The sequence below is a fragment of the Papaver somniferum genome, chromosome 4 (genome assembly GCF_003573695.1).
Source record: "Papaver somniferum cultivar HN1 chromosome 4, ASM357369v1, whole genome shotgun sequence".
NCBI classification, from domain to species: domain Eukaryota; kingdom Viridiplantae; phylum Streptophyta; class Magnoliopsida; order Ranunculales; family Papaveraceae; genus Papaver; species Papaver somniferum.
Genome location: NC_039361.1, coordinates 162,134,502 through 162,157,647, shown reverse-complemented (window position 1 = coordinate 162,157,647; position 23,146 = coordinate 162,134,502).

Sequence of the window (23,146 nt, the reverse complement as noted above, 5' to 3'; positions counted from 1 at the left end):
CAATATATAAAATTAAGCATGAGTTGCAGTTCAGCAACACTAGATGATTCTAACTACAATGGATGCCTGACATCCAATGTGAAAGGCTAGTGTTGAAGCCCTAAGATGGAGTTTCACTATGAGCATTTAAACACATCATGGCTACTGACAAGAGCATGAATAACAAATGTTAAGCTAAGGTTTCATCTCAACCCTAGCAAGAGGAATTAGAACATTAAAACAGAAATTGAAAATCAAACAGAGAATTAAAATTGCATTGAAATTGAAGTTCAAACAGAAATTAAACTACATAGAACCTTGAGGGCACTGGCCAGTCCAGGCCTCTATTGGCTTGCTCTGGCTAACCCAGGCATGCCCAAAACATTACACCTCACTTCCTATTTATAATCAGAACACCCAATTAGGGTTTTTACAACAAACCCCCAAATTTAACAAAATTAGGGTTTATAGGAATTTGGGGAAAACTCACCATACCCTCTGAATTTGCTGTCCCCTCTAAAATTGAGCGCTGACCCATGCTTCAACTTGCTTCTGCTACTCGAACGCTGCTCCAATTTCCTTCTTCTCTCCACTGTGAAACCCTAGTTCCATCTCTGTCTTGGATGTAGCACCTAAGAGTGGTGGGTGCTAAGAACAAGAAGGAGAGTAACTAGGGTATGGTTGTCCTGATGATGGTCGGGATGGGGAGGTGATGGTGGTGATGGGTGAGGTGAGGTCTGCAACTGTCGGGGGAGGAAGAGGTTTTGGGGGAAATGGAATTTTGGGGAAGAAGAAGGTGGGTGTTTGTTTTGGGTCGATGGGTTTGATGCTTAGGTGTTGAGCGGGCGCATCCACTTTGATGATTTGCAAAGCTCAGCTGTAGGATGATGAGATGATGAAATGAATCGGACGGCAAGATGAGAACAAGTTTTGACCGACCGTTGGATGATGAATACATTAAAAATGACGGCTGAGATTAGAATTAGGTGTTGTGGTGTTTGACAGGATCTTCAAGTTTGATGTCCAGCAAAGATGCGTCGTAGGATGAAGAGATGATGACTCGAATCTGACGGCTTGGAGCTTAGGCGGGTATGGATATTGGAAATGGGTTTGGGTAAGGGTTTTGGGCCTTGGGTATGCCAATCCCATATCTTCTTTAAAAACAATTCTTCCTCTTCAAGCCCATTTCTAATTGATCCGACTCTTGCAAACATCATTCTTCGCTGCCTTTCTGCGGGAGTCTTTCCCGTTTCTTTGCTCTTTTCGCTCCGTGAGTTAACCAGGCTTTATTTAGTACCTAAAAATGCAAAATTAATTAAGAAAAGTATTTATTCTTGAAAACAACGAAAACACAGAATATGGGATAAAATGGAGCGTTAGTGCACAAATGATGAATTAAATGCCAATAAAAAGGTGCAAATATATACAATATTTGGCACTCATCAAATACCCCCAAACCTGAATTTTACTTGTCCTCAAGTAAAACAAAACTAAGGAAATCCTACCTATACCACTGTCGCTGGTCTCTCGATTGCATTTAGCGAATGCAATAAGCCTTTTAAACCACTAAGTGTCCCTAGTGGACGAGTTGAAGTCTCGTGAAGGTTTGCTTAGAAAGTACCTACAAAGTTCTAGGACAAAATATAAGCTCAGATTCCATGAAATGTGACATGTGCAAGACAGTTTAAGCTCACAGCAAAATGGAGATGTCAATCTAGCTATCAAAGGAACAATCCTAGCACTGATAACAAATAAAGACATGTGATAAGAGTGTAAAGTATATCTACACATGTGTAACGAAAGATCGGACGTTATGACTACTAATCACCAAGACATAGTTTCTCAGGCTAAGAACCGAGGTCGAAATCTAGCTAGTTGTTCGGACTTTACGAGAATTGTGAATGAGTTGGGGGTATTTCACAATTACTCGCGTTGTACATCAATGGCATACACCCTTCCTTGCTTATAACACAAAAACAATGAAAGATGACTCTTTACATGACTCTTATTTACATTGACTACTCTCTTTTATTTTTGGAACAAGAGAGGATGGAATTGATAAATACTTGATTTTTTTTTATTTTTTTTTTGATTTTTTTCTGAATAAATACATCGTTTTTTTTTTCTTTCTTTTTTTCTTAACATATTAACACTTTTGATACATATACAAAAGGAAACAAAAAAAATTACATGAAACTTTGCAAGAGGTAGCCCTTTTTGATGCACCCAGTTAAATTTGATAGTTGTCTTTCTTAATGTAACCTCCACCTTTTATCCCAACCAACCAAAGAACAAGCTAGTCAAGTTTCGTTCAGTATTCTAAAGTGATTGGCAATCGTGACTTCCGATAGAACACCTCAAGGATGAGGCTATACATGTATTGGTAGATCGTGCGCGTGCAAGTTTCTTATCACTATGTGAATTGTGCTAGAATCAGGGTGCCTAAATATCTAGACTAAGAATCCTTATGTTTACATACATGCACAAGAGTCAACATTTCAAGGTAAATGAGCTCCATTTTTATGTTTTTTCAATTTTTTTAATTTTTCATTTTGATTTTTTAATTATTATTTTTTTTTTTCAAAAAGAAAGAGTTTTGTTTTCAATTATAGCATGTTATCAAAGTATCTACTTTTCACCCCCAAACCTAAACCAAACATTGTCCTCAATGTTTCAAAAGATGAACAAAAATGTAATACAACATACGAAGAGGATCATGCTGAGTAGAGAAAAAGGAAAGAGATTACCCAATTTGACGGCGAAAGCAAGATTAGAACTCCGTTATTCAAGGCTAGAATCCAACATTTTTTAGCCGAGATCATATTGGATTAGCAAAATATATACAAAAGAAACAAAAGATTTATCTAGAATATTATCTACTGGATTATATACAAGAAAATTCACCATACACTAACAATCTAAAGAGTTGAGGATCAACCCAAAAGACGAAGTGTATACATTTCAACAGCTTCACACAATAATAATATGATAGACATGCAAGTGAAGCTGTGAAACAAAATGAGCTACCCCCAAACCTGGATTTTTCAACAGATAAAATTTTGGATACAAAATCTCGCAGTTTTGGGGGTTCATCATGTATGAGGTCTAACTCAAAGTGAACTGTGCTAGGGACGGGTACACATGCTAATTCCAACTGTGGTTCCTCAAAAGTATTATACTTAGATGCAAAATAGTCCAAGAGGACTTGGGAAGCACATAGTTCCAACCCTCGATTAGGTATTTTCAGAAAAACTGGTTTGGCAATATGGGTGCAAACCAAATCTAGGTTGGGTGGAAGGCCATTAGATTGTGACTCAGGCAGGACGATAGGCACATCATTATTAATCAAATCAATATCTCCTAAGTCTTATACAAGTGTCACAACATGCTCACATTCATCAAATAAATTAGCAAGTCCACAATCAGAATCAACATCATCAACAGATTTATTCTCATGCATCGGCAAATCAGGAGAAATATCACAATGTTACCTAGGTAGAGAATCAGACACATCAAATATATTTTCATGCATATTAACATTAGTGTCTATAGAAGATTCAACTATTCCTATGTCATGCTCATCTTCGAAGAACAATTGTACGAGTACCATATCAATATCAAAATCATATGATTTGCTATGAGTATTAGAAGAAACAACATTCATGAAGGTCGAGGGCGAGAAGCCATATGTTATTGCACCAAAAGGTTCCACAATATTTTCATGTTCTTCTAACATAACATCATTATCATCATAATCTTCATAATCATCATCATGGTAACATGCATATTGATCCTCATTAACAGTGGTGGTGTCATTAGTCGATTCATGTTCCTCTAAATTAGGTTCATATTCAACATAATTTACATGAATGAGACTAGACACTTCACTAGGGACAACATACATTTCCTCATGAATTTCCTCCTTTTGTAGGTGAAGCAAAATCTGATCTAAATATGCCTGAATTCGTGATGTAGATCTAGCAAAGTTTTGCTCACTGAGTCTGAAATCTTCTGTGGTGGACTCTAAATTCATGGGAGTAAAAAATTCTTCATGTTCAAATTGTGGTGAATGGTACATGTGTGCATGGTCATTAGGGTTTATAAAAGATTGATCGCAACCCTCAAAGGATTGATTATGGTCCCAATGACTACCAGCCTCACAATTTATGGGCATTTCATACCTTGGATTTTCTCTAGATTGCCTAAAATTATGCAAAATATGACAATTCTCAACAGGGTGGTCTAAACTACCACATGCGGGACATGCATAGATTTCAGGTTGCCTAAGAAAATTAGATGTGACAGATTCCTCATGTGATTGCATTTCTAAAGCTGCGATTCGAGCTTCTAATTGATCCACAAGAGATGATTGTGTGAGTGAGGCATTAGCAAAATGTTCATTTTCACGCTGTGGTGAAAGATGCATGTGTGAATAGTCATTAGGGTTCATGTATTGAGGCTCAGGACTTTGAAAATGTCCATAATAATTCCTATGATTATTGACATCATGGTCTATGGGAGGTTCATAACGTGAAGTATGTCCATACGCAAGTTCTCTAAGGGATTTGTTCGAATCCCCAGTTGCAGACCAAAAGCATGACATGATCTAAGTAGAAATATTACAAAGCCCACTCTTTGGTTTAATGGGTTTGGATTTTTGGGAAAAATTTGGTTTTGGTAGGAAACATTTGGTTTTATTAGGTTTGACAAAGAAATTTTGTTTTTAATGGGTTTTGAAAACAAACCTTTTGGTTTTAAAATGGGAGCAAAATTTTTGGTTTAATTGGGAGCAAACTTTGGTTTTTAGGGAAAAAGATTTTTTATTTTATTTTTTTTTGAAAGGGAGAAAAATTTTGGTTTTTGAATGGGAGAAAAATTTTGGTTTTAATTGGGAGATAAAAAGAAAAATTTGGTTTTTAATATTGGGAGCAAGCCCACATTGGTGGGAGAATTGTGCAGCCCAGAAGGAAGTTTTGAACAGGCCCAACTGTTGGGTTGGAAGTTGGTTTGAAAAAATTTTACTTTTGAAGCTTGAGCCGAGCCCAGCAGTTTGATTTTGTTATGAAGCCCAGCGAAATGTTCAAATCAGGCCCACTAGGAAAGTTTGGGAACGAAGCAAGCCCAGCAGGATGGTTTTCAAATTTGGGTCAGTTACTCAGTTGGGTTTTATTGAATCAAGTTTATTTGCAGGCTCAGTTGGGCTTTGAAACTATTTTACGAAGTTTGTTGTTGGGGTTTTGAAACCCAAAATTTCAGTTTTAAAAGTCCACAGTCCAGTTTAGTTACAACAGTTAAACTAAATTCAAGCCCACAATAAATTAAAAACAGTAAGCCCAATGTAAAATAAATTACAAGCCCACAAGAAAAATGGAAGCCCACAGTTTGGGTTCTCTTAATGGGTTTAGGCTTACTTGTTTAAGCACAGCCCAGCTGCTCGGTTTGGTTGCACAACCCAGTTGGGCTTGGTTCTCAGCAACAAGCTCAGACCAGCAACTCAACAATAGCAGAAGGAAAACAACAGCAGCACCAGAGGCTGGCTGTAGCAATGACCCAAGCACCAGCAGCAGCAGGAAGAAGAAGAAAGTAGCAGCACAGCTGCAGCAACAACAGCAAGAGCACCAGAGGCTCAGCACCAGCAGCAGCAAGTGGCAAGCCCAGCAGAAAGAGGCAGCAGCACCACAAGCTTGATCAGCAACACCTCATGTACCTGGTGATTCAAGGAGAAGCTCAGTTCTCAGAAGTGGGCATAGTCAAGGGAAAGAAGGCATCTTGCATCATGTCAGTGATTTGATCAACAGACAGATGAGTAAACAGATGAGACTGAATTCAACACAGGATGCTATCAGCAAAGGATTATGCAAATTGATTGCAGAATACATGGCAGGGCAAAGCTACAGTTGATGAGTAAAGCCACAGTGGTAGTTTGAAGATACAGGGCAAAGCAAAGCTACAGATGTAGTGACCAAATGGAACACTAATATGCAGGCTAAGCTAAAGCTATAGAGCAGGCATGCAGGCTAATATGCAGATGCAGATGCAAATGGATGGAATGCAGATGCAATGATGCAATATGCTTACAGCTAAGTTAAAGATGCAGCTAAAAAGCTAAAAACACTAAAAGAGCTAAAACAATTATACTAAGTTAAGGTTACATCTAAGGTTACAGCTAGGTTACAACTAAGATGCAGCCGTTACACTAACAGCAAAGCAAGAAAAAGAAAGCTAAAGACACTAAAAAAAAAATTGTTTTTTTTTTTTCAACTACACAGCACCAGTCCCCGGCAGCGGCGCCAAAAACTTGGTTGGCTAGGAAAGATGTATGAAATAAGAGTATAAGGGAAGCCTACATGGTTATACCGCAAGTGCACGATGTCGGTTGTAGCTCGTGCAAATACGGGTCGAATCCACAGGGACTAGGGTGTGAGTTGAAGTTTCCTAAGCTAATTCTCTGAGCAGTGAACTAATGAAGCAAAGAGTGACAGTGGCAAATGACAGTTACAATGGCAATGAGCCAAAGGCAGTGAAGTATAGAATTTAGAAGCAAACAGTGAAGCAAGAATTTGGAAACAAATGTAAACAAAATACCAAGGTCTTTGAATCCACCTCTAACTCACACTGATTATTCATCACTGACAGTAACTTTGTTTTTCTATAACCACTAGCAAGAGGGATGTCAATCCTCTATATAGCAAGGGTCATTTTGATATGAAATCTCCTATCACAACTAAGGTACTCCTCCTAAGCATGAACTGTATAGTTAAAGCACAATTAATCAAAAGAACAATATATAAAATTAAGTATGAGTTGCAGTTCAGCAACACTAGATGATTCTAACTACAATGGATGCCTGACATCCAATGTGAAAGGCTAGTGTTGAAGCCCTAAGATGGAGTTTCACTATGAGCATTTAAACACATCATGGCTACTGACAAGAGCATGAATAACAAATGTTAAGCTAGGGTTTCATCTCAACCCTAGCAAGAGGAATTAGAACATTAAAACAGAAATTGAAAATCAAACAGAGAATTAAAATTGCATTGAAATTGAAGTTCAAACAGAAATTAAACTACATAGAACCTTGAGGGCACTGGCTAGTCCAGGCCTCTATTGGCTTTCTCTGGCTAACCCAGGCATGCCCAAAACATTACACCCTCACTTCCTATTTATAAACAGAACACCCAATTAGGGTTTTTACAACAAACCCCCAAATTTAACAAAATTAGGGTTTATAGGAATTTGGGGAAAACTCACCATACCCTCTGAATTTGCTGTCCCCTCTACAATTGAGCGCTGACCCATGCTTCAACTTGCTTCTGCTACTCAAACGCTGCTCCAATTTCCTTCTTCTCTCCACTGTGAAACCCTAGTTCCATCTCCGTCTTGGATGTAGCACCTAAGAGTGGTGGGTGCTAAGAACAAGAAGGAGAGTAACTAGGGTATGGTTGTCCTGATGATGGTCGGGCTGGGGAGGTGATGGTGGTGATGGGTGAGGTGAGGTCTGCAACTGTCGGGGGAGGAAGAGGTTTTGGGGGAAATGGAATTTTGGGGAAGAAGAAGGTGGGTGTTTGTTTTGGGTCGATGGGTTTGATGCTTAGGTGTTGAGCGGGCGCATCCACTTTGATGATTTGCAAAGCTCAGCCGTAGGATGATGAAATGATGAAATGAACCGGACGGCAAAGTGAGAACAAGCTTTGACCGACCGTTGGATGATGAATACATTAAAAATGACGGCTGAGATTAGAATTAGGTGTTGTGGTGTTTGACAGGATCTTCAAGTTTGATGTCCAGCAAAGATGCGTCGTAGGATGAAGAGATGATGACTCGAATCTGACGGCTTGGAGCTTAGGCGGGTATGGATATTGGAAATGGGTTTGGGTAAGGGTTTTGGGCCTTGGGTATGCTAAGCCCATATCTTCTTTAAAAACAATTCTTCCTCTTCAAGCCCACTTCTAATTGATCCGGCTCTTGCAAACATCATTCTTCGCTGCCTTTCTGCGGGAGTCTTTGCCATTTCTTTGCTCTTTTCGCTCCGTGAGTTAACCAGGCTTTATTTAGTACCTAAAAATGCAAAATTAATTAAGAAAAGTATTTATTCTTGAAAACAACGAAAACACAGAATATGGGATAAAATGGAGCGTTAGTGCACAAATGATGAGTTAAATGCCAATAAAAGGGTGCAAATATATACAATATTTGGCACTCATCAACCAGCGGTCTTCAAACTTAATTCTAGATCAATTCACTGGCATACACAAGGGAACTAGTAATCGATTTTATTCAATACAATAATAATTTTTTTTTCTTTTTTTTTTTTGACATCATGATTGGATCTTGTGGATCCAAGCGCTTGTTTCTTGTCAGCAGATTACATGATAGTTCCCTTGGATCCTGCACTCCACGCTTGCTTAGGAGACGGAGACAGGGAGAACACACACATATTGCTTTATCCAAGTGTCATATTTATTCTTTTTAGTCAATTGGTCGGTCTTTTTTTTTGTAACTCAATCACTCTATTTTATCCTAGCAGTGATAACAATTCGATGTTCGTGCCCCACCAATTCACTTAGAGAAACAATAGATAAATATGGAAAAATAAAAATAGAACGTGATATGGTGACGACTCCGAGATATGGTGACGACTAACATGTTATTTATTCTTATATTTTGTTTGTTTTCATATGAATAGACTCTACTAATGGGTTCCTCAACTCCTACAACCACGATGTTTCCATTAGTGTAAGGTACAAGTTGCTAGACTTAGGAGTTTATCATCTTTTTTTTCTTTTTTTTTTCTTATCAACACAAGGGAAAACTAACAAGGCTAAAAAAAAAACTCTATATGAGAACACTCCCCACACTTAAACTTTACACTTTCCTCAATGTAAATTGAATCGTCCAAAGAAAGTCAAGGTGGGAAATCTTATAACATGATATATATACACAATAAGAAAATAAAATGCATAATAAAAAAATGATACTCCAACTCATAGCTATTTCTGAACAATAGAGGATAAACACTAAACAAGCTATTTATTTGGCATCTAATCTCAACTCAGCCAATATATATACCTCATCGTCAAGAAAAAATTCCATCTACTTAGAAAGGCTAGTGTTTATTCTAAATTGTTCAAAAATCTCTAAAAATTGGAGTTTTGATATGCAAATATCCAAAATAAAAAAATAAAGATAAAAGACTTGAAAAATAAAAAGATAGAGATAGATACACAAAACCAGTGGGTTGCCTCCCACTTAGCGCTTGATTTAAAGTCGTCAGCCCGACTTGCAAGATGAATTCCCCATACACCAAAAATCTGAAAAGTTTGGGATCCACCCATAGAACCTGTTTTGAAAACACTAGCTTCGCACAAATATTAATAATATAAGACAGAAACGAAGCTATTAACCGATAAAAGTTTCCCCCACACTTATTCTTGTCCACACTTGGGAGTGTATAAAGAATATAGAAATCGGGTACTTCCACGGTTTCTTGTTCCAAGACCTGCATAGTATAAGAATCAAGTATATCTAATGGCGGAAATCGAGAAACAAAATCATTCAACAATATTCTCGAAGCACATACATTCAAACCAATAAGAGGTAAAGGAGAAGAAACAATAGGCAAAGGGTTAGACAAACCTTGCACAATCTCTTGTAGCACGGAATCCTCTTCATCCTTGAAAAATTCAAGTGAACTATTCACCTCTTGCATATCATGGTCCTCTATCAAACCTTGCAACCATTCTTCGTCCGTTTCTGCCTTAAACAAAATCTCGGCATCAATATATTCATTATAATCCTTTGCAAGATCAATTGGGTCTTCCACAATATTGGTCATATCGGTTTCATTCTCAACACACTCCTCTTCGTTATAAGGCACATGCTCTTTTGCGGATCCAAATTTTATTATAAGAAACTTTTTTAGAACACTCAAAAATGCAGCATCCTCAAGCTCCACCCTTTGAATAGGCTCTTGATCATTATTAAGATCAATGCTTGAGTAATCTACACAAGTGTCATCATAGTACTTTTCATCTTCATCTTGATCCCATAATTCCATTGTACACCTTTGGGTAATGTCACCATGAGTTGCTTCAAACGACGTATCTTCATAATCATCGTCAATTTCATAGCTAACATAAGATTGGTTGTCGCTGAATTTAGTGTTGCAAACCTCAAACTCATCCTTCTGAATAGGCGAATGATCATTATTAAGATCAAGAGTTGAGTTAGCTACACACTTATCAACGAAAGTCCCAAAGGTTGGCCTTTTTCAACATTAGCATCAATCACATATTCATCACACACCACAGGCACATTAGAATAATTATTGCTTTGAAAACAAAATTTTCTTCATACCTTTCTTCCTTGTATTCATCAATGCTTCTTCGTAAGATAGCCATACCTTCACGAAGTTCTTGGAGTTTCTCGTTTGTAGCCTCTTTATCTTTTTGAAACTCTTGTCGTAAAAAGTTGGAAAAGTTGTCTAACAAGTTAGAGACTCGTTGTTCACGAGCATAAGAATCCTCCAATCCTAGTGGTTGTTCACACACATACCCTCCATAAGGTTTTTGAGAAAAACCATAAGGATCCATGGAATATTGGTCATAGACAATGAATTGGTTTTGATTATACCCTTGGAATTGTTGGAAGTTGTCATGTTGTTGAGATTGTTGGAAACTGTATCCATTGTTCCAATATGCTCCATCCATGAGAAATAAGTACCTGAAACACGATTCTCAAAACAAGGTTAAAAACCAGAAAATAAAACAAAACTAAAAACAAGAAAATAAGAAACCAAAAACAAGTGACAACTGCTGCCTCCCCCGGCAACGACGCAAAAATTTGACCGGTTGTAAGCCGAGCAAATATAATTTCACTTTCTCACTCAACTAGACATAAATATAGTATGTGATAAGAAAGAGTTCGTTCCCACAAAGAGGACTGAGGTTGTCAAGTTGTTTCGGTTTCCTATGTAAAACAAGGGGGTTTTCTGATTTTTATATATCTAAAATAAAATAAAAGCAAACAAAGCAAAGTAAAGCACACAAATCAATTATGAGAAAGTATTGGTTAAGGACTTCGTTTTCATTCACTAACATGTTCTTGTCTTGATAAATAGAATTGATATTTAATCTCTCATTATCAAAAGCCCTAAAAAACCTTGATCGCAAGAATATCCCGCTAATTCCCTCTTGATGCGAATATGAATTCTATCTAAGAGAACAACCTAACGTATAAAAGCAGTAATCAAGTTTAATTCCCTAGATGCACTAAGGTTTATGAAATTAGGCTAATCAATGCAATCGAACGTGTAAAAGCACTAATCCAATTTAACAAAGGTCAACATTCACATATAGTTATTAGGATATATCACTACAAGCAATAACCATATTTGTGCTACTTGTATCCAAGATGCATCACTTTTACGTATGAAACACCCTAAACTAGCTTTAGATGTGAATAAAGTTCAATTAATTGGCCACTCAACTAAACAAATATTCAAGTATTACACGGCGATATATATAATAAATCAAGATCGATAATTGTGAGACAAAACTAATTTATTAATAAAAAAAGCATGCTTTGTGAAATCAATTTAATCCATAACCAATAATAAAATCTAGCTCATATTCATGAGTGCATAAAAAGAATAAAAACAGGAGTTTCCATAAACCCTAGGCAAAAGGTAGTAGAAGAAGATAAAAGATATAAATAGAACCCTTCCTTTATATACTTTATGTGCCTTCACGTTCCAACTCTGTCGTTGAGCCAGCCCATGAGTGAAGCCCACTAAAAACAGGTCCAAATTCTTCTCTATAAATCAGGTTCGGGCTAACTCACTGAGTCAACTCGGCCATAACTGATTCCGGCCCAGTTTTGACTGTTTTCTGATCAATCCAGGCTGCATTCAGGCCTTTCAATAATTCATCCCTGCAGAGCCTAACATACATCTATTTATTCACATAATCCATTCAATCATTCCCTGTTGCTTCTCTGCTCCATTCAATTCAGCAGCAACAATCTCCATCATTTCCTTGTACTGCATCTCGGCACCATCCATCTCTCCATTTCATGCCTGCACAACCTTTATCACAGCTTCCTGCAACCACTCACGGTACTCTTCCCAGCTCAGTTCAACATGATACTCAATCGAGCCCTTCCAGTTGCGCCATATCCAAACACATTCATCCCAACTTGCCTCTGTTTTCTTCTATATCAATTTCAGTCCCAATCTTGGTAGAGAACATCACCCAAACAAATGTCTTCTTTTCATCATTTCAGCACAACCTCAAACCCATTTCCAAGACTCGCAGACACCATTTCAGTTCAATTTCTTCTCTAAACAACACCAGAACCATCACTGCAGTTCTGCAGTTGCCCAGAGTCTTAATCTCTGCTCTTGACTGCAACAGTCTTCATAACCTGCACTCCAAACTGCTCATCTGCAGCTGCACAACTTTACACTCCAAGACCTGCAATTGCTTCATTCTTAGCCTTGAACTGCAACATCACAGAACTGCACTGGCCTATAGCAGCAACAATCCCAACTTATGTGCTTAAACTTCTCAACTCAGCAACACATTCACCATATAAACCCACCTGTGCCAACACCATTCTATCATCTCACTGCCATCAGACTTCACCATTTGCAATCCATCTCAGTCCCTGCAATTGCACTGCCTCAGCAACTTCATTCTCTTCTCTATTAAGCCATTCTACAACAACATCACACCTGCAATGCATAATTACTCGCAGTTCCATTCATACACAGACCAACACTTAAATTGCAGCTTCAATCACCAGTTCAAAGGCCTCCTACCAATTCCATCCACCTTCTTTGTAGTTGCTCAGATCACCACCAGTTCAACCCCTAGTTTCAGTCTTACCAGAAACTGCATCTTGTCATTCAGAGCCATGGCAGCAACACACAACCACCTTGCTTTATGTCCTATCATTTTGTTCTTCAGTTTTGAGCTCATGTTGCTGCCAGAATCACACTCAACACCAAAGCAAAGACCACCCGAGCCAGATCTCCTTGGCATCAACCACCATTTCAGAGTAACAACTCCATTCTACTACCAAGCTCTAACTCCCCTCCCTGCAACTGCATTCACCATTAATTCGAAACCCATCTCCTAATTTCAGTCACGACAGCAACAGCATTTTCTTCTATCTTGCAGTTTCTCGAATCAATACTCTGAACCTTCAATCCATTTCCGGCCACAACACCCTTGTTTCATCTTCCTCTTCTGGTGGCAGTAACACCAATTTCTTCTTCTAATTTTCAGATCGAGCTCAAACCCAATCTAGTTCTTCTTGGTTTCACAGAAACAACCTCTTATTCTTTCTCGATCTGTGGCTTAGCAGCAGAAGTAAGATCTTCTTCTCCATCTTTGAATCCCATCATCTCTGTCTTGTTCGAATAACAACAGCAAACCCCATCAAAGTCTCATCATTTCAAAACCCATATTAGATCCCTTTTTCCTTCATTCGATTGCAGCAGCAACAACACGTTTCAACTTCAAGAACAACACGATCACTTCTATGTCAGCTCTCAACTTCTGGCTGGATCTCAATTTTAGATTCAATTTCATCTTCTCGGATTCAATAACAGCAGCAGCTTTTCTTTCTTAATCTCAGGCTAAAACGAAAAGATAATGATAGCATTTCTTCCCTGAATTTTAGGTCATGTAGGAAAACTGACTTTCTACTTCAGGCACCCATTAACACGATAAGGGTCGCCAGTTCTTGTATGGCTTGTCGGTTCCGAATAACCAATAGCTTAATTCCTTGTTCAAAACAACTGTCAGTTTTGAGGAACTGACAGCTCATTCTTCACCTCTTTATCGCACACCTTAGCCCGCTCCAAGTATAGCTCCCATGTGAATTGACCTTTGTGCTCCTTTTCGCTCCAAATGGCTAATTTCTTCTTCTTTTGCTCATAATGACTCCAAAGTACCTAAATAACTCAAAAGCACACATAAGATACATAATTTACATGAAAACTTGCAAAGAAAGCTTAAACAATGGATATAAAACTAGGTGTTTATTACACCTATCAGTTAACGACTTGAAGACTTCATTGGGATTGTGAAGCCAGACCCAACTATTCTCTTTGTAGTTGATTGATCTGATCTTGCTGTTTCTATCGTGATTGGGTAAAATCGTAAGATTGGCTTGAGGTTTATATCTTCGATAGGTAAGATAGAAAAGTAGTCACAAACACATTCGTCTCATCGTTTGTGATTCCACAATATCTTGTTTCGCTAGTCGATTAAAATTATTGTGAGGTGATTGATAATACTAGGCTGTTCTTCGGGAATATAAGTCTGGTTTATCTATTGGTTCATGTTCACCTTGATTTATCAAAAGACGGTACAAAAACTCTTGGGTATTTTTGTGGGAGACATATTTATTCAATCCTATAGATGTTTCTGTGTGAGACAGATTTGTTTATCAAGTTTTCGACTTTGGGTCGTAGAAACTCTTAGTTGTGGGTGAGTTCAGCTAAGGGAATCAAGTGCGTAGTATCCTGCTGGGATAAGAGACGTAAGGAGCGCAACTGTACCTTGAATCAGTGTGAGATTGATTAGGGTTCAACTACAGTCCAGTACGAAGTTAATTGGTAGTAGGCTAAAGTCTGTAGCAGCTTAATACAGTATGGTGTTCAATCTGGACTAGGTCCCGGGGTTTTTCTACATTTGCGGTTTTCCTTGTTAACAAAATTTTGGTGTATGTGTTATTTCTTTTCCGCATTATATTTTGTTATATAATTGAAATATCACAGGTTGTGCGTTGTATCGATCAATTAAGAAATCCAACCTTTTGTTGTTGATTGAAATTGATTGATCCTTGAATATTGGTATTTGGTACCGTTCAAGTTACTCCTCTTATATTCAATAGGGCTCGCAGATTTCTGTTTGCTGATTGCAAATTGAATTAAGAGTTAGATATATTAAACTCTTTGATATACTTTTCTCTAGATTGAGTCTAACTGTCTAGTTGATTCTCTAGAAAGTATATTGGAGTAAGTCCTCTCAAATTGCCAAACGAATTGTTAGGTGTGGTTGTTAGACCCCCGCATTTTCACTTCTAATGAATCTATTCATCTTGATAGTACCTTCAAGAAATCTGGTTCTGAAGAAAAAGAAAACGAAAAGGAAGATATGACTCATATCCCTGTCCAAAATAGTTTGGATGCTAAGATTGATATTATCAATCTTCGACAAGTCCTCCTCAATACTATCAAAACTCATCATAGACATGCAGCACTACTAAGAAATGTTATCCATAACCAAAGAAATCTGATTAAACTTGGAATCGGTAATAGGGAGTATGCTCGGAATATTAATCGAAAGGTTAATGCTTTAGCTTGTCAACACAATCAAGGTACTGTGTGCAGAATCCAAGATATCAGTCGAGATGTTGTTGATGAAGATCCTGAAAAATTTGAGGAAATTGAAGACGATCTTTCAAAAAGGTGTAAGAAAAATAGACATCAGTTTTTGATTTAGTTCAATTTTTTGTTTAGGTTCTTTTTTGAATAAAAATATCTTATTATTTATGAATAAAATTATTATTTTATAATTTTTCTTTTGATAGTTTTCAATTACATAGCACGTGCTTGAATGCTTTATAATTATTGCTATGTATGTTACGGGATGTTTGATTTCGGTTTTCTTAAACTTAATATTCGATCTCATATGTGTGAACCCTTATGGTTTGGGTGACTTTTTGATTTAGCAGGATTAAGTTCTAGCCCATGTTGGTAGGCTTTATCAAAGGATCATGAGGGCTTCTGATTGAAACAATATGTGAAAAGTCACAATATGTTGAATCGTTTTTGGTTTAGCATAAAAGCATATGTATTTCGGGGTTTCAACTTTTGTATTGCAATAGTTAAAACCGGTTTTCAACCTTTCTTTGGTAAAGATTGCTCTTTGTTGTTGTTATTTTGTTTTGCGAGAGGATGACAACACAATGGGGGGGGGGGGGGGGGTTCTATGTGAACTTGCGCTTAATGATATATATTTAGGGGAGAAGAGGATGCGGAACTTGAGGTAACGACTTTGTTAGTTAATCATTTTCCTGTTTAAGAAAATCCTGATTTTTATTGCATATATTTATTGCTTTTTCTTAACAAAATTTTGGTACAATTGACGTTTATTTCATTATTTGTGTATGGATGTAAAAAAGCTACACCCAATATTTCGATTAGCAATATGTACGGCCTAACTCCAATATACTTTTAAGAGAATCAACAAGACAGTCAGACTCAATCTTAATAAAAGTATATCAAAGAGCTATATCTCTCTTTCTCGATTCAATACTTACTCAAGCAAATAGAAATCTGCGAGTCTAATTGAACACGAGAGAAATCACTTGAACGGTACCAAAGACCAATGTTCAAGTATCAATCAATTTCAATCAACAACCAAAGGTTGGATTTCCCAATTGATTGATTCAAACGCACAACCTGTGATATTTCAATTATATAACAAAATATAATGCGGAAAAGAAATAACACATACACCAGAAGTTTTGTTAACGAGGAAACCGCAAATGCAGAAAAACCCCGGGACCTAACCAGATTGAACACCACACTGTATTAAGACGCTACAGACACTAGCCTACTACAAATTAACTTCGGTCTGGACTGTAGTTGAACCCCAATCAATCTCACACTGATTCAAGGTACAGTTGCGCTCCTTATGTCTCTGATCCCAGCATGATACTACACACTTGATTCCCTTAGTTGATCTCACCCACAACTAAGAGTTGCTACGACCAAAAGTCGAAGACTTTAATAAACAAATTTGTATCACACAGAAAATTATACAGTAATAGATAAATCTGTCTCCTACAGAAATACCTACGAGTTTTTGTTTCGTCTTTTGATAAATCAAGGTGAACATGAACCAATTGATAAACCGGACTTATATTCCCAAAGAACAGCCTAGTATTATCAATCACCTCACAATAAACTTAATCGACTAGAGAAACAAGTTATTGTGGAATCACAAACGATGAGACGAAGTTTGTTTGTGATTACGTTTATATCTTGGCTATCGGAGAAATCAATCTCAAGCCAATCCTTACGATTGTACTTAGTACGATAGAAACAACAAGATCAGATCACACAACTACAAGAAAAGTAGTATCGGTCTGGCTTCACAATCCCAATGAGGTCTTCAAGTCGTTAACCTATAGGATCTCGATAGAAACCTAAGGTTAAAGGAGAATCGACTCTATCTAATACAACTAGTATCATACATGAGGTGTGGGGATTAGATTTCCCAGTTGTTAGAGTTCTCCCTTATGTAGTCTTTCAAATCAGGGTTTGCAATCAATGTTAGCTTAGTAACAAAGCATTCAATATTCACTGTTAGATGAAAACCTTATTAGATTCAAGCTAGTATCTTTCAACCGTTAGATCGAAACTTAGCTTGTTACACACAAATGAAATGCACGTTTATGTGGGTTCGTGTAACCATACCCAAACTTGTACATCTAGTTGGTTCAACTGTAGTTAACCAAATGGTTAGCCATATTAGCACTTTCATATCAACCATATTCTTCTTTACCATAACTAGTTGAAATGACTCAAATGAACTAGTTAGATATTTGTTCAATTGCTTAGATATTTATAATAGACACAACTGAAACAAAAACGATTTGAACTCGAATCGATTCATGAACTTTATATCCACGGTTTGAAAACTTGCATTCCTTAGTTTATATAAGTTTAAGTTTACGAATAATCGTTTTAGAAAATAACCAACTTAAGTACGTGGACTGTACGCGGACTTAAGTACCCGGAATGAGTTTGTAAATAGTTCACAAACTCCAGCAGATTTTCTCGGGAAGAGAACCTCCGACAGTACACGGACTGGGTTCGCGGACTCTTTTCCGGTTTTCCTGATCAACAAAGTACGCATACTTTGGTTCAAGGAATAAGGACTTATACATGTATGAGTTACCTCACAATGTTTATATCCAACCATGGTTATATAATATAAACTTTCATTTCAATCGTTGAAACATTCTTAGAGGACGTTATATGATTGTTATTCACAAACCATTTTTCGTCAAAGCAATTTTCAAGTGATTGAAACATAACATGACTTTTGTCACTAGGTAAAGATGAACTTGGCCAAAGCGAAAGCTTACCAACACATATTTAGAGAAATAGATAAGCGAGATAAACTCCGCTCGAAATAGCAAATGTGTGTAATCATAGTCTATATAGAAAAACGAATTTTTTCTCAAGATAGGAGATAGAGTAGATAGACTTTTGACTGATAGATAAGTTCAAGTCTCCACATACCTTTTAGTCGATGAAGTTCCACCAGTTCCTTGAGTAGTTCTTCGTCTTGTATGATGATCATCATGGAGTTCTTGAGCTCAACTACACTTTATATCTTAGTATGAGACTTAGCTAATAGTAGACTAAAAATCAAGACTTATAGTTTTGATCACTAACATTGACAAACATGCTTGAGATAGCAACGCATGCGAGTTCGACCGAGCAGTGCTCTAACAGGATGTATGTGTGTGATTCAATTGTTTCCGGTTAAGAAAAAATATTGTTATCTTGCTTTATAGTTTGGTATCAGTTGTTTAGGTTTACAAAATTTCGGTACAATTGCAGTACTTTAATGTCTATATTGTTTCAATTGCTTTCGGTTGAGGTAAATAATTATGCAAGTTGATTTATTTGGTTTGTATGAATTTTTTATGGCTTAACAAAAGAGTTTTCGGGATCAATTTCTTAGTCCAATTGGATTCTGGATAAGAGAAACTAAGTTAATTCTGATCTTAGTTAGACTTATCAAAGTGAAGATTTCGGTTATTCAAATCTAATCGAATGCCTTAACAAGAGTTGCTAGTTAACTAACCTAGTACTTGTCTTGTTTAAAAGTGAAAGGTCTAAGTTATTGATGAGAATAACTAGAGCCTGATGAGAAAAATATAGTTTATTTTGATCTTTATTTTGGTCTTATTGAACAAGTGATTTAATTTGTACAATCGGTTTAGCAAAAGAACTAAGATTGTAGTCAATTTATGATTTGCTAAACTATTAGGGAAAATTGCTTCGGGCAATTGTTTCCTTGGTGACATATTAAAACAAAATTACTTGTAGTTTCGGTTTTGATATTGGTTATCAAAAATGGTGTGTGGAACCCTCGTGCTTAACTCCTATAGGTTGCAAGTCTTTTAAGATTTGTACGATCCTTTCGGTTTGTCCTTTATTTGCTCGTACCTTTGTCATTTTGTAACAAAAAGGAGGAGAAATATATGGAGTAAACAAGTGATTTGATATTGATTTGGTATCACTAAGGGAAAGGACAATGGTGCTTAAACATTATATCTAACGAAAGAGTAAAGCATAGAATAAGGGGGGGGTAGCATTGTAACACCCCGTGTGGCCCGGGATTAATATTCATTCAAAGCTTCTGTTGCATAGGAAAAGGAACATTGGCCCTTGGACAATGAGTTGACAATGTTCAGCCAACATGGCTGGACATCGGGTTGGCAGCGGACAACTAACATGGCTGGACATCGGGTTGGCAGCGGACAGCCAACAACCATCATGGCCGGGTATATGGAAACGACCATGAATAGTGAAAGTCGGAGTTGGTGAATGATTTTTGGTCCCCCAATTTAAGTTGTAAAAATGTCAAGATAACATATATAGAGAGGGGTACTTGGTTGAAGGTACATATGCGGACCATGCACCAAGTAAGCTTTATAGCTTAGCCGGAACGGTGTAAATGATGCTTAGGACTCATTTATAGATGCGTAGACTTGCAAATGTAACATGTTAAGCATGGGCATTACTATGCCATGCCACGGGCTCGATAATGCATATCCTATATGCATTTTGACGAAACGGCCTACACGGACTAGGCCATTACCATTATTGCTTGGCCACGGCCTAGCAAACGAGTTGGTTTAAGTATTCTATCCCTTCGATGATGAACTACGGTCTGTGCTTGATCCCTTTAGAGTAGGGAAGGGTACGTAGGCAACCGAAATGAGTTGCGGCATCGCCGGTCCAGCACGTTTGCGCTCATATCATCTAATTTAAAGATGATTGTGACACTTTGGCCCCTCATATCATCTAAGCTCGGTAGATCGACGCAAGAGATGATTGTGGCCATACTTTATGAGTCTAGTTGTATTCCATTCCTTGGATGCTCATACTTCCTATCAAGGCGTTCGACGTAGGCATGTACTAATAGTGCATTGGACATGGCCAGGAAAGTAACTCATATTGGTATGCAAGTAGCAGAGCCTGCATGAGCCTAAGGGAGATGGAATTAGGCCGTCAATGGCCTATGTGCAAGTCCAAGCATGCCTTATGCCTGGACTACACTCGGAAGCCAGTGATGCATGCAAGATGCATCGGACATAGCCTCTATGGCTTTGAACCCTTCGCAGAACAAGGGCAAGTTGGAACGGTGTGGAAGCTAAAATAGTTGCATCATGCTCCACGGGCATGCTTGCAAGGGCAAATGGACGTGCATTTTCCTACCTTTAAGGCCCAGATCGTAGCATCATCATTCATGGCGCATCGGGGAAGTTACGTTCTGCAGGGCAACGCTCTAAAGGCGTAATTTTCCGGTCCGTCACAAGCATATCATATTGATACTTGTGGTTATCTTAACTACAAAGGGAATAACAAAGACGTGCGGATTGAAAATCTACCTATCTTACCTTTAGGGGGAGTATTAGATTTGTTATTATAATGTCAACAATGGCATTTAAAGGATTGAATGTATACAGGTTATTGTGTTGTTTAAACTTGGAATCAAGCGTATGAGTAATGAATTCTTGTAATTTGTTTATCCATATGATGTAAGAGTTTTGTCACTAAAATTGACAAAGGGGGATATTGTTAGAGCATAGGCCGGTTGAACCCACCAAGCGTTGGTATGTCAAGTTTGGTTGTCATATTTTAGTGAATCAAAACTCATTTAAAGAGTCGCTTGATTTTATGCTAGAGTCGACTTCGTATAGGTTAGCTAGAAAGTTACTAGCATATAAGACTTACAAGTATTACGTGAAGACTTGAAGAATGTGAAGAAGTAAAGAGCTACATCGACGACATCATCCTTCCTCTTGAAGTTAGTAATATTTGACTTGAGTTGTTTCATTCCTAACGTATCTTTCAAGTCGTGCATATTGAAAACATAACTGCGAGGTTGTGAATGATTATACTCTAGTTAGACATAGTATTAAGGAATTACAATACGAAGTATAACGTCTATCTTTTGAACTTCGTATATAAGACATCAACATAATCGTATGAATGCTATTGTGATTATGTATGGGTATGAGTGAAGATTTCGTCCTAGGAAACAATGTTTTACATTCGTTCAAAGGAAGTAAATTCATAAACTTGTTTTCTGAATCGAAAGGGAAATCGCTAGGCTTATTGGTATTGTTATTCATTGCAAATCTATTGAATTACCAATATGTATGTTTAGTATAACCGTTTATAACTTGTTTATGTATCTTGGTAAAACTATTCACAAGGCCTGAGTTTTGTATTGGTATGACTTTTATTAGTGAAACTGATCTTAAGTAATCACCTGAGATGGTAAGATCGATATCTTGAAATTGGTGTGACTAAATACTAGCCATTGGGTAACTGATCCTAGTAATAGGTGTGACCGATCACAAGAGAGAGTGTAATCAATCCTTGTAAGAGGTTTAACAAGTTTTAGTAAGTTGGTGTAACCGATCCTATAACTTGGTCAACCGATCACAAGTTTTACCATACGAAGTGGTAGCCGATCCTAGTACCTAGTTAGCCATTTTATGGTAACTAGTGTAACCGATCCTAGTACCAACTTGGAGGTAGATCCGAAAATTTATGTTGAGGTAGAACCGTTAAACCCATTAATGGTGATTTGATAGGATAACCAATCACATAGTTCTTGGAAGTCAGATGAACCAATTCTAAACTTGTTTGGAAGTGTGGCAAATCGGTTCCAAGATTATAAATATGAAAAAGGATTTACAAAGTAAAGATGTCGACATACTTTGAACATGTGCAGTAACTCTTATCTTTTATTGTTCAAAGATATTCCTTAATAGCTAAAGGAGAATCCCGGATCGAAATAAATTGAGAATCTTTTAATTAAGGTTTTTAGTTTTATATGCTTTTAATTTCCAGCAATTAAAATGCATATCTTTAGAAAATAAAAATTAGTAATGTGCATTTACTAGTTGGAGATTTTCTACTGAGATTTCGGTCAATATTTGGACAAAGCATTTCCAGGAATTATGAAAACCGTTTTTGCCTTTATTGCATATCTTTGAGAATATTTTCGGTTTTGGAAATTCCTTGGTGTCCAAACTTCCTTGTTTATAAATACTAAAGTTTTCATTTCTAGCAAACAAATCCTCAGATCCAACAAAACTACCTAGTATATGTTGTTACTGGTGGAGCCGTCTATTCGGATAGGAAAGTACCCTAATTAGGCGAAATCTCTTACGACTGCTCGTTTTAAAGACTTCTTTGGGATTGGGAAGCTCTACGAGTATCGTTGGTGGGAAACTATATAATTTTAGTTTATTATTATTTTCGGTTGATTTGATTGACTAACGGTTGTTGAACTTTGATTGCACCTAATTTTTTTATGCTTGAGAATCTTCTCTTCTGTTATAAGATTCACTCAAACTAGATCGAACTTTCGACGGGGATCTTTAGAACTGTTTGTAGATCTAAAGACGTCTTGTGATAATCCATTGTTAACAGACTCCGTTCTATGTGTGATTGATCACAAGAGATTCAAGTTATTTGTGTGCAGGTGTTTATTGAAGATCAAAGAAGACAAAGAAAATTTTTGGGTTCATAATCTTTGGTGTGCACAATACTTGTTTTGGCTGGAAAGGGATCCAACTATAATCGGTTTATCTTTATGATAGATTGGATTGATTAGTTGAGTAGATCGCCATCAATACGATTCTTGGTGATTAATAATATTGATTGCATAGTCTAAACAATTACTTTAGTAGTTGTTGAAGAGATTGATCTAAGGACCCGACAAAGGAGTTTAATGGGACAAAGGCAAGAACCTTTTGTCAAACTCATATCACGTTGTTTAAAAAAAGTTGTTACCGAACATATTTGTTGTTCCTTTACTATTTGGAG